Raw genomic sequence first — 21,008 nt, 5'->3', positions numbered from 1 at the left:
CGGAGTTGGCGAGGCACCCAGGTCTACCACCTGGAGCCAGCGAGTGCGGCATGGGCCCAGCGCCTCTCCACGTGATTAGATGGCATGCGCCTGGGGACATGTGATACCCCATGTCCCTCTGGGAGATTCGCCCCTGGGTGGAGCTCTTACATTTCAGACAAGGACTCACCTGGCCATCACCACATATATTGCAAGTTCTGGTTACCAGTGGGAAACTCAGGAAGGGACATGGGGACAGAAGGGTTGCCAGCCTCCAGGTGGTAGCTGGGGATCTCTTGCTATTGATAATTGATCTCCAGGTGATAGAGATTAGTTCCCCAGGAGAAACTGATCGCTTTGGAAGGTGGACTCTTATGGCAGCATTCTCCACTATGTCCCTTCCCTCCCAAAACCTGCCCTCCTCAGGCTCCATCCCATCCCAAAAATCTCCAGGCATTTCTCAACTCAAAGCTAGCAACCCTGGGAAAAAGCCTCAGTGGAGATCAGCTGAAATCCTGGGAGCTCTCCAAGCCCCTCTTGGAGGCCGACAACCTTAACTTGCTAGTCCAATCAGAAATGTTTGGAATAAGTAACCAGAAAACAGTTAGGAAAGTATTCACACATCTCTCCTTCCACAGACTTTGTACTGTGGAACTCTTTGGGAAGGCCTTTTCCGAAAAGGGGAACTCTTTGGGAAGGCCTTTTCCGAAAGCAACTTATTTTTAATCTGGCTTCTTACTTAATATTTTATTATTATTTATTAGTTTTTATTTCTGAGTTTCAAACGGTGTCAGTCTGTGCATGGTAACAGGTGAGAACCTTGTGTGTGTGTGTGTGTGTGTGAGAGAGAGAGAGAGAGAGAGAGAGTGATGTGCACTACTGTGCCATTTCCTGCGACAACCCAGAAGTGGCCTAGGGTAGCTCTAAGGATTGTCAGGAACTCTATGGTAAAATTCTTCGTTTTCCCCTGGAAGCGATGTAGTGCTGCACATGATGCCAATGTTTAATTTTTAAAAACTTGCTTGGTGACGGACAGTCAGAGCTATCGTTGATGCGGAAGAGCTGTTTGTGTAGATTAGCCCTTAAATCCTGCAAGGCAAGGAAATTCCGCAGTTGATGTAGGGAGTTTATCCCATGATGAAAATACTCATATTCTATGTTGGGGGAAAAGAAGAAGAGGACAAGTGTTGAAGGGTCGAAAGAGAATGTGCTCCTTGTGCTCCAAAAGCCAGACCAATGCTTCATTGCCATAGGATACACCGCTCATTGAGGAATGGCAGCTGCATTCTGAGAAGCACTTGACTTTGTATCTAGGTTGGCCAAGATTGGCCAAGATTGTATCTAGGTTGGCTTTGAGCAGAGTGTCTTCTAAAAGACTCTGCCCAGGTATTCAAATTTGGCTGAGGCGTTTGTCATTAGGAAGGGTTCTATTGTCAAGGAGATTGTATCTACAGGTAGAGGAAATACAGAATCTGGTATCAGGGAGTTCTCTAGAATCTTTTGTGTTACAGCAACCTGGACAAGGTATGGTAATCAAGATACAGTCCACAAGACTTCCAGCTTTAGTTATCTGGAATGACTCAATCAGTGTTTTAATTCTGCCAGCAGGCATTTCTGCACTTGGTCTGTTTTTGGTTTGGACTTCTGCTACACACACACACAAATCTGAGAGTTGGCATCTGCCAGTACATATTGCAGAAAAATCATATGAAATCCATATTTCAATAAGGCAGGGTATGAAGGGGAGGGCAACAGGACACTTTGGTATCAAATCCCACCCTTCCCCAAACTCTACTCTCCAAAGCACCACCCCAAAATGTATAGGAACTTATCAAGCCAGAGTTAGCAACTGCATGGGCATCTACATCACCTTCAGTGGGATTTTCATCTGCATCAATCCAGTGGATAGGGCTATTAACTGTGAGTTGGGAAATACCTGGAGATTGTGGGAATAGAGTCTGATCCATTTCACATCTTATTGCCGAGCAATGCAAAAAATGGGAAAAGCCTATCAGAAAACAGAGGTCTTGTTTTGCTAAGGAAAAAATGTCCATGGAATGCGCACTTCCGGTTTTGATTCATCCGTACTTTTTAAGCATTTAAGAGTAAGGTATGACAGGCTGGTTCCTGTTACCCTCCTTCCATGGCACAGCTGCCGTGGCAGAAATGTCCACGGTGCAAGATCTCTCCTCCTGTGCAGATCTCTTCTCCCGGAAATTTTGCTAGACTGATCAATACATAGTGATCCATTAGGAAACATTTTTCCCCCTTAGGACCAAGTAGAGATGTCACACCAAAAATCAGAAGAGCATCAAGTTGGAAATTTAGCACAGAAAAAAAAAATCCCAAATAAGGGGGAGGAAGAGAAAAAGATGTTGCCAGGCACAATGAAATGCCCAAGTCTGCAGTTTGCAATCATCTTAAAATAGAATGGTGGAGGTGTTAGGCAGACTGTGCTTGGTACAAAATGATCTCTTGTTACACCAAAATGTGCTGGGGTGAAGGAGCAACCGATACTCTCCTTCTGAAATATAAACACCAGCTGTTAAGTCATATGAGCTGAAAGTGCCAGCTGTGAGCTGGCTGGTAAGTTCACCTCTGCCTTGAACTCACTGGGTAGTTCTATGCTGATCGCTATCTATTGAGCCTCAAGTATTGTGCCTGAAGCATCAGGGATTAAGAATCCTGGCCTACCTTACAGGACTGTTGCAAGACTGACATCATGTGGATATGTAACGCCTTTAAAGCACTTTCTAAATGCAAGGTATTCTTCAAAGCTGTCATTTACTTGTCAAAACCGTAAATTCTCTCACATGTTTTTCAGTATATCAAAAATGCTTCAATTTTGGGGTAGCTCTTCAGTCTGATTTCATTGTTCTTACTCCATTCCGCATTGGAAATTATCACCAGTACTGGATGGTAATTTTCTTCAAGTCAGAATGTGACTTAAGTAGGTTCCAGCAGGGGAAAAAAAAGGTTGATTGACTAGACAGCAGACAGAATATACTTTTGAAAATATTTACTCTTCTGTGCATTTGCACATTACTGAAATCTCTGAATACAAATGAACACATTTTGGGGCACAGTGTTTGTAGTAAAGCTGTAAAGCAAGGTTATCTTGAAGTTTCAGACACAAACTATATGAAGAGCCTGTTTTTTTTAAAAAAAAATTTTTTTTGGAAGAAAACAGTCTTCTTTTTATAGTGACCCATAATTATTCATGTATAGTTTTTCCTTTAACTACTAAACGGCCTATTCAGTTATTCCAAGGTATGCATACGGAGAAAAGGAAAAAACCTTAGACTTGAATCTAGTAGGACTCCACTGACAGAAGATATTTCCATTGTTAGAGCAGGACTTCCTTGATTTCCACGCCAACCCTTCCACAGCCTCAAATGCTGACCCCCATGTAATCCTGGGGTGGGCAGGAAACCTCCAGGCACAACAAAATGCAACATGGAAGAAGAAGAAGAAGAAGAAGAAGAAGAAGAAGAAGAAGAAGAAGAAGAAGAAGAAGAAGAAGAAGAAGAAGAAGAAGAAGAAGAAGAAGAAGAAGAAGAAGAAGAAGAAGAAGAAGAACAACAACAACAACAACAACAACAACAACAACAACAACAACAACAACAACCACAACCACAACCACAACCACAACCACAACCACAACACAGCCACAGCCACAGCCACAGCCACAGCCACAGCCGAGGAACGAGACAGGAACGAGGTGGGAGGCGGAGGCAGGAGGCAGAACAAGATATACCCCCTTTCTCTCCTGTAAGGAGACTCAAAGGGACTTACAAACTGTGACTAGCTCAAGATCACCCAGCTGGCATGTGTTGGCGTGCACAAGCTAATCTAGTTCACCAGATAAGCCTCCAAGCTCAAGTGGCAGAGCAGGGAATCAAAAACGGTTCTCTAGATTTAGAATGCACCTGCTCTTAATCACTACCCCACGCTGGCTCTCGAGGTTTGCAGTGGAAGGGGTGAATCAGTCAAGATTGACTCTCCTTCTACCACCAGTGAAAGATCCAATCACAATGGACAGTCCTGCTAAAAATAAGACTTTCAAAGTGGGAAAATATTTGCATGACATTCTTGCTGTGATGCAGTCAGGGATGGACTGGGGCGGGGGGGAGTCTGGGGCCCCAACTCACAGCCTCATAGGGGCCCCCCAAAAGCAGGCTGTCATTTTGTGTAACCCCCCCCCCAAACCATCATCTCTGTACACTAAATTGTTTAACTGTGCCGCTGCTTCCTGTGTCTCCCAAACTTCTCTCTTCTCTTCATGTTTCTTTGAAACAGCATCCCCCAGTCTTTACAAATGGTCCTCCGCTGAATCTCCCTCCTTTCCTGTGGACTCTCCAGGTCCTGCCGACTTCCCTCTTGGCTTTTGTTGCCTGTTCGGATGTGTCTGAAAGGCCCTATTTATTGCGTTACACAGTAATATGAAGAGAGACTCTCTTTCTCTTGTGGCTGCAGATGGGTACCTTGTTCAATCCGAGTCCTGTTTACTGCTGAAGAATAACAATGAACTGGGACATTGCAGGGACACAGCGAAAGAGCATCTCTGTTTTTCAAGAGACGTCGCCTTGTCTAGGGCCAAAATAACTTCACTTGTTTTATTTATAAACTGGGAGGGGGATTGGCTGTGAGGTGCATACAGATGTTGTTGCAGCTGCCTCTGTTCTGACGGCACACAGGGCTTGTCTGTGATTTCGAGCCTGCCCAAAGAGGACTGCGGTCCCTTCTGGCCAAGGACTTCATCGTCTTCATTAAGCATCTCATCAGTTGGTATAAGGCTCTCCTTTACTGCAAATGTGCAAAGGGCTCAGGCCTTAGAATGGAAACCTTTCAAAAAGTGGGGAGAGCCTTAGGGATTCGGGGTATCTCAAACCTGTTCAACAGACCCTTGTGGATGTTCTCTCCATCCGCAGATATGTTCCACAAGTACTTGTGTTTTTTTCAGCAGTAGAGTTTGAAGAAGAATTTGGATTGATATCTTACCTTTCTCTCCTGTGAGGAGACTCAAGGTGGCTTACAAGCTCCTTTCCCTTCCTCTCCCCACAACAGACACCTTGTGAGGTAGATGGGGCTGAGAGAGTTCAGAGAGAGCTGTAGCACCCAATTCTATAGAAGATGCTGCAAAAAGAATTCTGGAAGTTGCCTTCATGACCTGTGTTTTGGAGGGACCGTGGAACAATTTTTGTAACACTCTCCAATCTGCTTTGATTAATCTGTTGCTGATTTTAATCTAGGCGTTTGGGGCTCATTTTAATGCATTTTGTATCGATCGTCATTGGGTTTAGTTGGTTGTTTGTTTTTTAAACTTGGTGATTAGATTGTCAGCCACCTGGACTTTTGGGATAGCACAGGGTATAAATATTGAAATAAATATTGGTGGCAACATCCCCACCAGGAGTCCCCTAAAGTTGTGAGAGATACTCCTTCTCATTTGATTTTTGAATACTCTTACCATTAGGGATTGTCCCATTAAGATGGAGATGATTCCCCATTCTCCAACAGAAAGAGTGGCTGGTGGCAGCAGAGGAAACATTTGGCTCTCCAAGTACACTGCTTCTTGTAATGTTTTCTTTGAACAAACCTACCTGAGATTTCAGGCTACAAAAAACCAATTGGTTTTTCAGGATAGTGACTGTGGGCCGACCTGTTATCCTAGTGATCTCCAAGTAGGGTTGCTAGGTCCCCTCTGATAAAACTGTGGTGGGATAGACGAAATTAGCATCTGCGAAGGGTGGCAGTTTGGTGGCACCTCTGGACGCCATGATACAATGATGGCACTTCTGGAAGTGACATCATTACGCCATCATTGTTGAGGGAGACGCTCTGGTATTTGGGCAAAAACTCTATTTGTTTTTTGTTTCCCCCCCCTAGAGGTTTGCTCAGATACCAGAGTGTTTCTCTTGGCATCGCTGATGTGATAGCATCAGTTCTGAAAGTGATGTCATCTTCCTGCTAGGGCTTCATTTTAAGTCTGGTAAGACCCCCCCATTAGTTAGGTAGATGGTACTGGGGAAATGGGAGCCAAACTGGGGGATCCTCCGCCTCCGGCAAGGGTCTAGCACCCTGTCTCCAGTTCTTGGCATGCTGCTGCTGGTCTGTGGTTCTCAGCAAATGCACCTCCATGCAGTCTGCTTCGTCACCAGACTCTTTTATATCAAAGACAGGCCCATGCAAAGTATTCCAATTGGCATAGGCCTATCACTGGAAGTGCTCATGCATAGGACTCAACATGCAACCAGTGTGACTTGTATGATCATGGTGGCTTGAAAAACTGCCTCTGGAGAAACAGAGATTGTTGTGGCTGTCTGTACAATGCCCTCTTCCATATGGGGGCACCAGATGACATCAATGGCTCTTCTACAGGGCCAGTTCTCTGGCCAAGACACCCAAGCAACTGCTTGGTGTGGTATGATAAAGAGGGCACTGTTGCAGTGGAGGACTCAAGTTTGCTTCCAGCTATGAGCCATATGGGAAGTGACTGATATCCATTTCTGGGCCTGCACCATGGGTTTCCACCAGGGCCTTGTGGTAGTATCACAGGGGCGTGGCTCAGACCTGTGGCTGAAGTCCAGGATGGAATAAGTAAGTCTTATTTGTGGCAGCTGAACACCTTGAACACAGACCTGCTCCTCTGTTTAAGTGCTACTTGGCCACAAATGCAGCAGCCTGCCTTCATGTCCTATTATTGAGGCACTTATGTGGAGATCACCATCAAGTGCAAGCTAGTCCTTGATTTGCACTTCCAGTCCTTAACTTGCATTTCAATTCAGTAAATTATAACAAATCTGCTGAAGAGTGGGCCTGGTTGCTCTAGAAGACCTATGAAGAGGGTGGGTTGTAGTATCCACCAATGGAACAGTGGTGTAGCTACCATGGGGCCGGTTGGGGACAAATGCCCTGGGTGGGCCCCCATTCAGCCACAAGGGGGTTGGAAAATCAGAGCCAGGCGCTCCTTGACTTGAGGAGAACCCGGTGGCCCACCAGCCTGCTGGGTTGCCCCTCCATCTCCATTGGAGCCCATGCCTGCTCGCAGGCATGGGCTATAATGGAGGTTAGATGGGTGGCAGCCTTCTGCAGGCCCGCTGGATGCCCCTTGAGTTGAAGAGCACCCAGATGGCCCGGAGCAGGCTGCTGCCGGACCGCCCCACCCCACCTCCATCAGAGCGCATGCTTGCTCCAATATCCATAGTACCATGAAATGATACAGTAATATGGGCTCACCTAGCCCATGTCATTGTATCATTTCATGCTAGTTAGCCTTTTCAGCCCCATTAGTTTCAGTGGTGGTTGCTTGAAATAAAGGGAACTTTATCAATGGGACCATGGCCTGGGACTCAATTTGCACCTGGAAAGACCTACTCACCCCCTTCCCTGCTGATTGCCAGGGGTATCTTAGTCCATGGCAACCCTAGTCCATGGCCACTTAATTTTCAAAGTTACAGAAGAAGTATATATGAGTCTAGTGATTACAGCCTGCTTCTGACTTACACCTTTCCAAACCACTGAGGCCCTTACTCTTGTACCAGAATGCTTTTGTCAACAGCTATTTCACAATTTTCTAAATAATGGATTCTCCTTATGCCCTGGTCCCACAATCAAATCCAACAGCAGCTTTTACTTTTCCCTGGCAGCCTCACTCTAGTCCCCCCCGCCCACTGTTAAAGAGGTTTTCAGGCTCATCGCTGTTGTCTTTTGCTCCAGAAGTAGCAATGCTAACTCTATTGAACAGAGTGATGTATAAGACATGAAGAAGCCGTTGGTGGGAGTGCATCTGCAAAGCTGTACTATTGCAGCTCTGCTTTAGAGAGCCACTGTGGCCTAATGGACAAAATGTGACGTGAGTAGCCAAGGTTGTCAACCTTGGCTAGTGGCTGGAGCTCTCCCATTATTATAACATCTCCAGGAGACAGAGATTAACCAATAGAAAAAACAACAACCATAAATCAACTATGGGTGAGATTATTATCCCATCTGAAAAACCAGGGTCTATTCATATGAACAATCACTGCATGCCCCTATCCTATTTAACCATCTCAATACTCTGCAAGTGTGCCATGGTGTGATCATCTGATTTGCACTTCTGAGAGAGGGGAAGAGTCTGGCTTCCAGTAGGCGGTTCTTTACTGTTAGCGCCACCCTTTTAAAAAGGGGCTCTTTGTCCTATTGCACAAGTGGAGGATACAGAACTTGGAGAAAATGGCCACTGGAAGGTGGATCCCTATGGCAGTATACTTGACTGAAGTGCCTCCCTTCCCCAAACCCCGCTCTCCTTAGACTCCAACCTAAAAAATCCTGACAAATCCCAATCCAGAGCTGGCAACCTTAGTAACTGATGATGTCTAAGTTAAAATCCTTACTTGGCTTATACGTCTCACTGGGCAAGTCTAGGAAAGTCACTGCTTCTTGGACTGGATTGCTGAGAGCCTAGGATGGCCAACCTCCAAATGGAGATCTCCTGGGATGCCAACTGGTCTTCAGACTACAGAGATCTGTTCCCTGGAGAAAATGGCTTTATGGCATGACGTTTGGTTGAGAAACCCTCGCCTCCCCAACTCTGCCTTCTCCAGACTCCACCTTCAAATCTCCAGAAATTTGCCAATCCACAGTTGGCAACCCTGTGGGCTCCTGAACTAAGAGCCCTCTAGGCTTCCCACAACCCATCCACACCAAGCCCCAAATATCTTTCAAAGTTAAATCACAGGATTTCCCCAAGTCCATGTGACCTCAGGATGACTAAGACTCCTGTAATTTTGTCCCCTGATTCCCTTCCCCCACCCTAGTCTCCACAACCGTATTCTATAGGTTTCTGTAATCATAAAATACTGGCAGGTTAACGTCATATAACACTTAAGAAGAAGAGTTGGATTTATAGCCCCCCTTTCTCTCCTGTAGGAGACTTAAAGGGGCTTACAAACTCCTTTCCCTTCCCCCCTCACAACAAACATCCTGTGAGGTGGGTGGGGCTGAGAGAGCTCAGAAGAACTGTGACTAGCCCAAGGTCACCCAGCTGGCATGTGTTGGAATGCACAGGCTAATCTGAATTCCCCAGATAAGCCTCCACAGCTCAAGCGGCAGAGCGGGGAATCAAACCCAGTTCCTCCAGATTAGAATGCACCTGCTGTTAACCACTACGCCACTGCTGTTCCTCCTCCTCTTAACACTTTGAAGGAGGAATGGAATAGATATAAGATCCATAGAATTTATATCTATGAAGACTGCATTTTAAATACCACAGAATCCATTTATTTCAAAAATTGAACTTGTCTGCAGGAGTGAAACGGGAAGTGAAAACAGCCCTGGAGCACATCAAGATGAGCGGCCTCCACTTTGTTACAAGCCACCGCCGCTGGGCCACTCAGCTCAGAGGGGCCGACAGTGGGCATAACTTCACCTACTGCACCATTCCCCAAACTGGACGTAGCGTAGAAGGAGTCAGTGGGTAACCTGACATCAACTAACATGAATGACGAGGGACTTGGGTCAAGTCACCCTTGAGGCTCAGTCAGAGTTGCTGGGGCTTGGATCTGCTTGGTCCTGGTCACCCGTGATCCTCTGGGGCAGCGACCCACTGGACAAGTTCTCTGCAAGTCAAATGGCCAGCCCATCCTGTCCGTAAAGTGACTGCCCAATTGACGTTTCAGATCCTTCGCTTTATATTTCGGAAACGATCATCGCATTCTGCATTTGTTAAAAAGCCGTTCACAGATTTCCTGCATTTGTTTACTCCCATGTTTTTTAAGTTCAGATTACGTTTCGGCTGGTTGACTAAGCTTGATGTATGTATGTGTGCATTTTATATTCTAAATGTTGCCTCTTCCTCTAATTGTAAGTATGCAAACCAAATTAAACACATTTATACATGATGGTTAGAGTAATATAACATGAGCTGGGAAGCCCTTGGTTCACTGCTTGCCTCAGCAATGAATTCCCTTTGGTGACTGATTTTAAACAAGCCATTTTCTCTCAACCGCAGCCCCGTCTGCAAAAGTTGAAGAAAATACTGACTCACAGGGTTGATTGATGTAAAGAGGATTGCTGAAAGAAAGCTGCGAACGCACAAAAAAGCACTGTAGAATTGCAGAGTATTATTAAACTTGTTGAATGCACGTATTATTCCTAGAGCAGGACGTGAGGTTTTTGTAGCGCAGATGTCTGAATGGAGGGCTGGGTTGCCCTATTTGTGTCTCTCAGATCTTCCTCGATGGAAAGCAGAATGAATATCTTGGTCTTTCTTCTCAGGAATGCCTTGGGCATAATCTTGGATTCTAAGCATGCTCTTTACCAACAGGATCCCTCCTGTTCCCGCTCAAAACAAGAAGATGAGATGGTTCCTTGCCCAGACGTAATGAATGGGGTGTGAGCACTGTCCCTGGAAAGTCTATTTAGAAAGACAGCTTAGAGAACTACTGTAGTGTAATGGTGACCCTCTATGTGAAATTAAGATCTAGGACAGTGATGGCGAACCTTTTAGAGACCGAGTGCCGGGGCGGAGCAAGGGGAAACGGCTCCCGGAGCACGCGTGTGCTCTGAACCCCTGCCATGCCCCTGTCCACCCTGCCCTGCCCTGGAATGCCCCAGGAATGCCCTGAAACGCCACCACCATGCCCTGGAACGCCCTTGCCACGCCCCCGTAGGGATGCACTCCCAGTGGATCGCGCACCCCTCACCCCCTTGGCATGCCACTGCCAAGTGCCCAAACTGGGGCCACAAAGAGGGCTCTGAGTGCCACCTCTGGCACGCGTGCCATAGGTTCGCCACCACTGATCTAAGAGATGCACACTGCTTTCACACATGTTGGATACAATTCTTGATACACTCTTGATACAATTGTTTGCACCTGGAGTTTCCTTCCTATATTGCGGTGGTTCCCAACCTGGGCAGGTATATGTCAAGGCGTTCAGGAATATGTGAAAAAAAATTATATAATGGGTTTGGTAAGGGGTACAATTTTAGGGAAATGGGTTGCTAAGGGGTACACCAGTAAAAAAAAGTTGGGAACCACTGCTGTAGTGTATGAAGAGTGCATTATTCGATGATATGTGAAAGTAGCCTGGCCAGGTTTGCAATCTCTGCTGTGTCGTGGATGCTTACTGAATGACCTTGGGTCTCGGTGTCTGTCTGTCTGTCTCTGTCTCTGTCTCTGTCTCTCTCTCTCTCGTGCTCTGCTGTCTTAAAAAAAAGTTGCTGCCTGTCCTTACTTTGTTGAATGGCATATCTGTGGGGAGTAGCTACTGAAGAAACATACATGCCACCCTCTTACACAAAGCAGTGAATGAAATGGCCACCCTGGGCTGAACACACGAATGTTCATGCATAGCTGAAATCCTGCAAATATATTCAGCGCCTTTAAATGATGCTGTACTTTATTCAATAAAACGATACCTTTCTGCAAACATAGGCCCATTCTGCACAGAACATTTAAAAAGTATTGTCGAAGGCTTTCACAGCTGGAATCACTGGGGTGCTGTGTGGTTTCCAGACTGTATGGCCTTGTTCTAGCAGCATTCTCTCCTGACGTTTTGCCTGCATCTATGGCTGGCATCTTCAGAGGATACTGAAGATTCCAGCCACAGATGCAGGTGAAACGTCAGGAGAAAATGCTGCTAGAACACGGCCATATAGCCCGGAAACCACACTGCACCCCATTTAAAAAGTCTTGCAGATTTTTTTTAAAAGGACTTTTTTGGCCTTTTTTTTCCTTCTGCACAGTGCAGGAAAATAAAGCATTTCAGGCCAAAATGTTACTTTTTTCCCACCTGCTGCTTGTCAGTTTCATTTTTGTTGTGCCATTTTGTACTGCTACAGAGATTCTCCGTGCTGCCAGTCATTTGGCGAGGGTTTCTGTCTGAGGTTTTCTTTGCTTGCAGCTCATCTGTTAGTGATTTCACTGTATAAAGTACATGAATAAAGTTAGTTTGGATTGACAATTCTGCTCACATGTTGTTTTTCCTTTTTTTTTAATGAGACATCTTTAAAGCTATGACAGTTCGAAATATGCATGTACTGTCGATTCAAAGATGTCTCATTGAAAAAAAGAGAGGAAAAATGACACGTGCACAAAATTGTCAGTCCAAACGAACTTTGTTCATGTATTTTTACAGTGAAATTGCAGGTCAGTATGAGTTGCAAACAGAGGAAATCTCTGTTGGAAATCTTCAGCAAATGGCTGACGGCACAGAGAATCTCTGCAGCAGCACAAAATGATGGGCGTGACCTGAGGAGAAAATGAAAGTGGAAGCTGGTAAATTGGACGCAAAAATAAAATGTTTTTTGATTTCTGCACACCAAATGGGGAACGTTTTCAAAACATCTTAGGGGAAAAGAAATTCTATGTAGTGTTTCCCAAATAAAACATTTTGAGGAAAAATAAAACATCTTCCAAACGTTTTTAGGGAAAAAAAGCTCTGCGGAATTCCAGCAGGAAACTTTTATATTTTGGCCTTAAAATGTTTTATTTACGTTGCGTGGAACAGGCCATAGTTTGGGACTCATCCAAAATTTCTGCCTTTTACACATGCAAAAAATTAAACTGGCCAAGAGCTTTAAAAAAAAAAACTTCTAACCCAGTTTCCCTTCCTCTTCTGTTGTCTCATTCCTGTCCGTAAAATAAAAATGGCATGCTCATTGGCCCCCGAGCCCCATGTAGGGAAGAGAGGGGGTTCCAAACATCTTTTCTGAAAAATTCCAACATTCAACATAACCTGCAAATGTGAATCTTCTGAGGCTGAAACCCCACTCTTGGCTAGGGGAAAACTCTTCAGTACACACGTGTACAGGTCACTGGAGGCTGTGGAATGGATGGATAGAGGATTGTGTTATTGTCTATGCGGCACAGATGAAACAAAAGAACGGAGTACTTTGCTAGTTTCCTGGATGGGGCTTTAAAAAAAATTAATGGATGCTAGTCAGGCCTCGGTAAGCATAGTCCTGGTTTATGACAGTCCCCCAGCAGTGATCACAAATTGCCGCCTCAAGTAATCCTCCCTTTGAACGGCATTTCTGCCATGGTACAAAGCCTGAAGGAACACCATTGTGACAGCAGAGCTCAGAAGGGAAACGACAACCCTTAGAACTATTTCCTTTGGGTACATTTTACCCTTTCTGATACCAGAAAGAAAACTCCTCTCAGATGTCTATTGTAAACACTTTTACTTCTAGGAGTGTTAGAAGACAGGCACTTCTTCAGTCTGAGGCGCTAACTCTGTGCACGCGCACCCAATTCCCCTCAGTCCGTGTCTCCGTCTTTCTTTTTCTTTGCTTTCTTGGTGGGAATCCTAAAATACAAGATTTTGTGGCAACGGGTAAGATAAAATGGAAGCGTCTCATCAAACATCTGCCTGTGTTATTTGCATCTTGCTGCTCGGCCCTCCAGTTGAGCTGATGAGCTCAGAGAAGGCCGTTCTTCACCAGTCTCTGAATAGGACCCTCAGCTGCTGCTGAGGCCAAGTCAAACACAAGAAGGAGCTAACTAGCAGGAAATAATGCAACAACATACTCTCCAGCTGTCTCTGCTTACCAGGACAAACCATGTTTTCTGGTGCTTACCCTGGGCAATTCCCCTTTTTTAGTTTCTCTCTGTTTTCGCCTTTGAGGCCACTTTTCAGTATGAGTTGTTAGATGTTGTTCCTCGAGGTTCAGCTCCTTCCCCAAGGTACCTAGAAGATAAACAGTGGGAAGCAGATATATTGTTCATCTTTAGCATCAGCGGACGCACATGAACACTAAGGCCCCATATATGCACTTCACGGCTTGACATTGCACACACTGCAGGTACCAGTATATTTAGTCCTGCTGGTAACCTCATGTATGATAATCATGTTTTTCTCGTTTATCTTTAATGAGAAGAACAGTCCTGGCAAGAAGATCATAAGAAAAGTCTTGCTGGATCAGACCAGTGATATATCAGTAACATGTAGGGATGGGGGGCGGGGGGGTAATGCGGGTTTTAATGTTGGACGCCGAAATAATTTTGTATTGAGCGCTGTATTTTAAAGGGTCTTAGAGTGTTATCATTAATGGAGCCTACATTATTTATTGTAATTTGTACTCTGTTTATGTGCTCCTTTTGTTTGTGGCTGTATGTTATGCTGTGCACTGCCCAGATCCCTCTGAGGGAGGGGCAGTATAAAAAACTAATAATAAATTAAAGTAAATAAATAAAATGGCAGTCTCCAGATGGGACCTGGGAATCCCCTTGGAAAGGCAGCTGAACTCCAGACTGTAGAGATCAGATCCCCTGGAGAAAATGGGTGCTTTGGAGGGTAGGCTCTATGGCAGTGGTGGTGAACCTTTGGCACTCCAGATGTTATAGACCACAATTCCCATCAGCCCCTTCCAGCATGGCCAATTGGCCATGCTGGAAGGGGCTGATGGGAATTGTAGTCCATAACATCTGGAGTGCCAAAGGTTCACCACCACAGCTCTATGACATTGTACCCCACTGAGGTCCCTGTCCCCCCCAGGTTCCATCTGTAAATCTCCAGGAGTTTCCCAACCTGGATCTTGCAACCCTACCCATCTCCCCATCCCCTGCCAGTGGCCAGAGGAGACCTGGCAACTTTAGAAGAGCAATCCTAAGAAGAATACAATAGACTTACAAGGAATATAGGATTGCACTGTTAATCACTTTGCTGAGTAGAGTCCTGCTGTGCATCAACTTCACAAAATGACTCCAAGTACTAGTATTATGGAAAGAAAAGAAAAGTTCTCGCCAACTGCTTTCTTCCCCCCCATCAATAATTTTATAAAATTCTACCGTAATGTCCCCGCTTGTTCTTTGTAAACTGAAAAGCTGCGGATTCTTGAAAAGAGAAAAGCTTCACATATGTTCAGTGTGACTACTAGATATGCTCTCCTGCATTTTTCAAGCTTGGGTTTATGGCTAAACATTTTGCAGGTATTACTGAGAAACTGGGAGGAGGGGAGTGGGAGCGATTTGGCACCCCCACCCTGCTGGTGCACCCGGGTTCATTTGAGCCCCTGTCCCCATGGGCCCCTACTGAGGACCATGAGGTTTGGGGAAGGAAGGGACCTCATTGGTTTAAACTGTCATGGAGTCTACCCTCCAAAGCAGCCATTTTCTCCCGGGGATCTGATCTCTGTTGTCTGGGAATCAGTAGCAATTCCAAGATATCTCTGGGCAGCACTTGGAGATTGGCAACCCTAGCTATTCATAAACAGTTCAAGCCAGTGCAGCAGGTTACTGCCCTTGTATTCAAAAAGTACAATACAATTTGGTCAGAAGCATTTCATGCATGGATGTTCCTCTGAACATTCAGATTCGAAACCTGAACGATAAAACAGGGAGTTTCACCACTGAATTTCTTTTGCAAGATTTTGTTGTGGCTGTTACAGCAGGGATTTTCAGAGAAGTCGGTGTCCAGACTCTTCTGCAAGACCGTGTCGCTCTCAATAATGCATATTCAGTAACCGTTCTCTGTCACTTGCCATTCTCATATACAGTAACCACCATCTTCCTGCAAAGAAACCTCTCTAACAAGCTGTCAGGCTGCAGGTAACTAAAGGAAGCATAATGGGGAGCTCCTCGAAGGAGGCAGAGCCTCGTCCTGCCTGTGCACGGACTTTCTGAGTTTAAAAGCAGGGCAGTGGAAAGGGATTTGCAGTGTTGCTATTAATTTACATTCTTCCAACTACTGCACACAGTGATGCAAATTAACTACAATGACAATTTGGTGGGTTACCGGTATGCCCCACCTGACTACTCATTCCTCCCCGCAATACTGAGCCTGAGGTCGCTTTCCTCATCTTGAGTTCCCACTAGTGAATTGGATTAGTCACATTCTTAATTAACTGTGCCAGTGTGAGCTCTATTAGGTATTAAATGTTTGTCACACTCCAATTAAAAAATCCATCTCAGCGGGGCAGGTTTTTCCAAGTCGTTGCAGATTGATGTGATGTGTTTACAACTCTTTCTCTGTGTGTGTGTCTTGCTTTTTCCCCCGTCAAGAAGGAGCGCTGTGGCTGCCAACCTGAAAGAGGAGTTGTAATGGAGACAAGTGTGAGGCCCGAGTGAGAAGTGTTAGGTTTCATTTTCCTTCACAGGTCACAGGAGGAAAGTTCTTCAGTTTCCTCTTCACACTTATCTATGATCTCACTTTCCATTTTAGCTGCTATAGCAGGTTGCCTGTGAAATGGTCATAGCCGTATATTTTTCAGGGGTGAAGAAAGGTAGAAGTTTGAGCTTGGTAGACTATGTGACTGGCAGACAGATTGGTGAGCCAGTTAAGCTGCTAAGCCAGAGAGAAGAGCTAATAGAGGAACAGGGTGACAGAGAAGCAAGCCAAGCATCAATCAGAGATTTTCAAGACCAAGTTGAACCTCATTGTCCTTTGTCTCACCTGACTCTTACTGAGCAAACACAGCCTCTGAACCACTGGCAGTGATGGTGCCAAAATAGAACTGAGGCCCATTCTGCACAAATCATTGAAAATATTTTGAAAAAGTTTGCAAAACATTTTCAATCCCCCCAGTTGGTTTGGACTCATCCCCTCAAAACGATTCCTGGCCACCATTTTCTGCATGTTCTGGGTTTTTAAAAACCTCTTTGGATCTGATGCTTCGAGGCTTCAATGCCTCATGCTGAAATTCTCTAAGGGTTGTGTCCAGAGGTGGGATCCAGCAGGTTCTCACAGGTCCCCGAAAGTAGGTTACTAATTATTTGTATGTGACGAGAGGGGGTTACTAATCGGTGATTTTGCCACGTGATTTTTGCCTTAGTTACGCCCCTCCTCTCAGCAGTAGCGCGCAGAACTTGAAGCAGTCTAGCAGGAGGTGCACCGGTGTGCGTGGCAGCCTGCGCCTGTGTGTATTCATTTCCTGCCCAAGGACCGGCGCAGCGACTGTGTCCTTGCCACAACCCTGCCCAGGAATGCCCTGCCCCCGGAATGCCCGGCCATGCCCCCATCGTGCCCCGCCCAGCCCCATTGGCCCTACGCCACAGTTTGAATCCCACCACCATGAGAACCTGTTACGAAAATTTTTGGATCCCACCACTGGTTGTGTCATCTTAGCTTTGAAGACACAACCTCTTGAAATAAAAAAAATAAAAAACAGCATGAGGGCTGGGGTGAGCTCGGAAAATGGTGCCAACAAGGAAGTCCAGGAGGCATGGGAAACATCTTAATGAAATCGCACACCAAGTGAAAACATTTTCAGAAAAAGAATTGCTAGAGAACAGCATGCAAATAAAACGTTTTGTAGCTAGAAATAAAACGTTTCAGGCTAAAAAATATTGCAGAACTTTGGGTTGAACAGAATGGACCCGAGAGTTGCTTAATAGTTCTCTCTTTCAGGATATTGTTCTGATTGCACAGAGAGTAAGACTCCTGGGACTCCATTTTGAGACCTCCTAACACCTCGAATCAGTGAACTGAACAGTACACTTTCCTCGCTCACTGATCTAAGGCAAGAACAGGCCACTCAAAAGGCAAGAGAACATTTCCTCTTGTTGTGTTTCCCAGGCCCACACTCTCACACACAGTCTGGTTTCAGAAATCAAGGTCCAGTTCCAGGGATCAAGCACAAAAATTTCCAAAAACTCACAGTGGTCAGTCCAAGGGTAATCCAGAAGTGCAAGTTCAGAGATTCAAGCCAGGGTCAAAATGGATCAGCAGTTTCAAAATGGGAGCAGCAAAGTCCCATAGAAGTGTTGCTTCTATGCAGGTACATCCTTTCCAGCTGCTAATAAACACCACGCTACTCCAGCAGCCTGTAATGGCATTTGCCTCCTGCTGCCTCAGACCTAGTCCTGAAAACACTCATCTTCACAATCAATGCTAACTGGGCTGGGCGACCAGGCAGGCACTTCGCCTCCTGTTCTGGAGGACCCTCCATGTTCGTCTCTTAAGCTCATTCCGCACATGCAGAATAATGCACTTTCAAACTGCTTTCAGTGCTCTTTGAAGCTGCGTGGAATAGCAAAATCCACTTGCAAACAGTTGTGAAAGTGGTTTGAAAATGCATTATTTTGCCTGTGCAGAAAGGGCCTTACACTATTTCTGAGGCTCTGGTGAGGAGAGGAGTAAGCAACTTCCTTTCCACAGCTGACTCAGAGCTGGGAGGCTGAGGGGTCACTGCACTGGTTCCTGGCTTTCTGAGTCTGGCCCCACAGAGGCTGCTTCTTCCCATAATGCTTCCCCTTCTGGCTGTAGATAGGAGCCAGGGCTGCTGGCTGACTCTTCATCAGAGGAGTCTTCGCTAACTACTGGAACTGGCCGGTCCACAACACCTCTTCAGAGAAGTGTTAGTCAAAGCAGAAGAACACCTACCAATAGTTTTAGCCGAGTTTCTGCCACAACCATATCTGAAATAGCAATATATTCACACACTTGCTGTCAGGCACTGCAGTGAATGGCCGTACAAAAACCTCGCCTAAGTGCATGCTCAGCAAAATGATTGTCCAGGCTTGGCGTCAGCTACTTATCTGTTTTCTCATTTGTTGGAAACTGCCTCTCATTTTCACCCATTTATTTACTACTGTGCATGTGATTGTGTTATTTAATTAATGTTCAGTGTCTTTTCATTGTCTTCTGCTGTTTTGTCCTCCTTTGTCCTCAGCCTAATTTGCCCATGCAGTAATTTATCCTCTTGGTTTGGCAATCCATATAATTCTGCAGAGAACATTGCAACGTTTCCTCTGTCATGGAGAGGACACCCCTGTAAGAAAAGACTGTGGATCACACTTCATAACCGCATGGGCCAATAAAAGCAGGGGAAAGGCTGGTTATATGAACCCACCCTGGCCCATTTGCATGGCTGGCTGTCCCATGGACGGCGTGCACACATTTTTTCCCCTGCGCTCGGCAGGCTGGCAGGCAGCACCACCCCCACCACTCCGCCATGATACGACTTGTTACCCCTGTGTGGCTCCACAGATGGGAGCTAGGGAAGGGTTTTTCAAGAAAAGAATCACGAAAATTGTGATTCTTGAATAACCTGGGTTTGGGGGGAAAACCTGGAATGGATCTGCGTTAGGAGCGGGATCCATGCAAATTCCCCCCCAACCTGGTTTTTTTCCCCTGGTGTAATTGGCCCGTGAGGAAAGAGCCCATGTTTAAATATCAAGGCCCTGGTGATGCCTCAAGAATCTGATGAACAGACAGGTGAAGGGAACTATCAACCGCTATTCAGTTTGGCACAGAGGCAAGATGGCATGGTATACTCTGATCTCGTCACATCTCGTCAGCTTCTCACTTGCACCGAAAGCCCCTTGGTGGGATCACCATAAGTCAGCTGTGACCTGACACCACTCTAGACACACATGTTCAATATGGCTCGCTATGAGGGCAAGAACATAACAATCCTGCTGAATCAGCCCTGCAGTCTATCTAATGCAGGGGTTGGGAACCCGTGGCTCGTGAGCCGCATGTGGCTCTTCCACCGCTGTTCTGTGGCTCCATGAGCGGAGCCGCCGGGCCCCTCTTCGCCCGCCCTGCAGGAAGCAGGGCGGGCACATCTCTAGCCTACGGCCGGCAAGGCCGCGCCGCAGGCTTTGACTCCTGCCCGCTCCGCTGCTTGCGGGGCGGGCGCTCTCCCGGCGGCCGGGCAGGCCGAGCCGCCGGGCCCCTCTTCGCCCGCCCTGTAGGAAGCAGGGCGGGCACATCTCTAGCCCGCGGCAAGCGAGGCCGCGCCGCGGGCTTTGGCTCCTGCCCGCCCGCGCTCTCCCGGCGGCCAGGCAGGCCAAGCCGCTGGGCCGCTCTTCGCCCGCCCTGCAGGAAGCAGGGCGGGCACATCTCTAGCCCGCAGCCGGCGAGGCCGCGCTGCAGGCTTTGACTCCTGCCCGCCCCGCTGCTTGCGGGGCGGGCGCTCTCCCAGCGGCCGGGCAGGCCGAGCCGCCGGGCCCCTCTTCGCCCACCCTGCAGGAAGCAGGGCGGGCACATCTCTAGCCCGCGGGGGGGGGGGGTGAGCGGGCGGGGGGAGGGAGGGTGAGCGAGCGAGCGAGTTGGCGGGGGAGCGGACGGGGGGGCGATCGAGTGGGTGGGGGGGGGGTGTGTGTGAGCCAAATGGCTCTTTGGTGGTGAGCCAAATTTGGTGGTGAGCCAAATGGCTCTTTGAGGGGAAAAGGTTCCCGACCCCTGATCTAATCCAATATCCTGTTTCACAAGGAGGCCTACAGTTGTATTAGAGCATAGAGAGCAAGACCACCCCTGATTTTGCCACTTAGCAACTCCTATTGCTAGTTTACTGCCTCTGGATGTGGAGGTTCCCTTTAGTCATCGTGGCTAGTACACATTGATGGACCTGTCCTCTATCAATATGTCTGTTCCCCTTGAAAGTATTCTTTGCTTGCGGTCTGTAGTGGCACTGAATCCCACAACTTAATAGTGTATGCTGCAGCAGCAAGAAGAAGAGAAGAAGAGCAATTTGGATTTATACCCCCCCCTTTTCTCTCCTGTAAGGAGACTCAAAGGGGCTTACAATCTCCTTTCTCTACCCCCCCCCCACCAATACCCTTTGAGGTGAGTGGACCTGAGAAAGCTCCAAAGAGGTGTGACTAGCCCAAGGTCACCCAGCTGGCATGTGTTGAAGTGCACAGACTAATCTAGTTTCCCAGATAAGCCTCCACTGCTCAAGTGGCAGAGCGGGGAATCAAACCCGGTTCTCCAGATTAGAGTGCACCTGCTCTTAACCACTATGCCACTACTGTGGCATCTTACAGACTAATAGATTTATTATAGCTAAAGCTATAGCAAGCCAGAGGCCACTTCGTTCAATGCAGGAAGCAATCCCATAAGTTGGTAACGGTACATACCATAAGGACAGAGAGATGAAAGTGAGCTTTTTAAAAGTTTATTGTCTTTTTTTTTTTTACAAAATGAGGCCACCAGGTCAAAGAATGCAAAAGACAGCTCTAGTTGTGTCGTAGTACAGTGTGGAGCACAAGAATCCAATTGATATGAGTAAGACCCATTCTTGAACAAAGGCCATTTAATGGAGGGGGCAGTCAATAGACATTGTAAGATCAATAGTGTAAATAATCATCATTTAAAGTG

The 21,008-nt window shown here is 46.6% G+C and overlaps 1 protein-coding gene across 2 annotated transcripts in view; it reads left to right on the top strand.

The window, feature by feature from the left end:
• TNR (tenascin R) overlaps nt 1-21,008 on the top strand; it is a 550,455-nt gene that overhangs the window by 107,858 nt on the left and 421,589 nt on the right. The gene's annotated exons all lie outside the window — the stretch shown is intronic.

Source organism: Sphaerodactylus townsendi, linkage group LG05 (genome assembly GCF_021028975.2).
Source record: "Sphaerodactylus townsendi isolate TG3544 linkage group LG05, MPM_Stown_v2.3, whole genome shotgun sequence".
In the NCBI taxonomy this organism is placed as follows: domain Eukaryota; kingdom Metazoa; phylum Chordata; class Lepidosauria; order Squamata; family Sphaerodactylidae; genus Sphaerodactylus; species Sphaerodactylus townsendi.
This window is presented reverse-complemented; position numbering and strand designations above follow the sequence as displayed.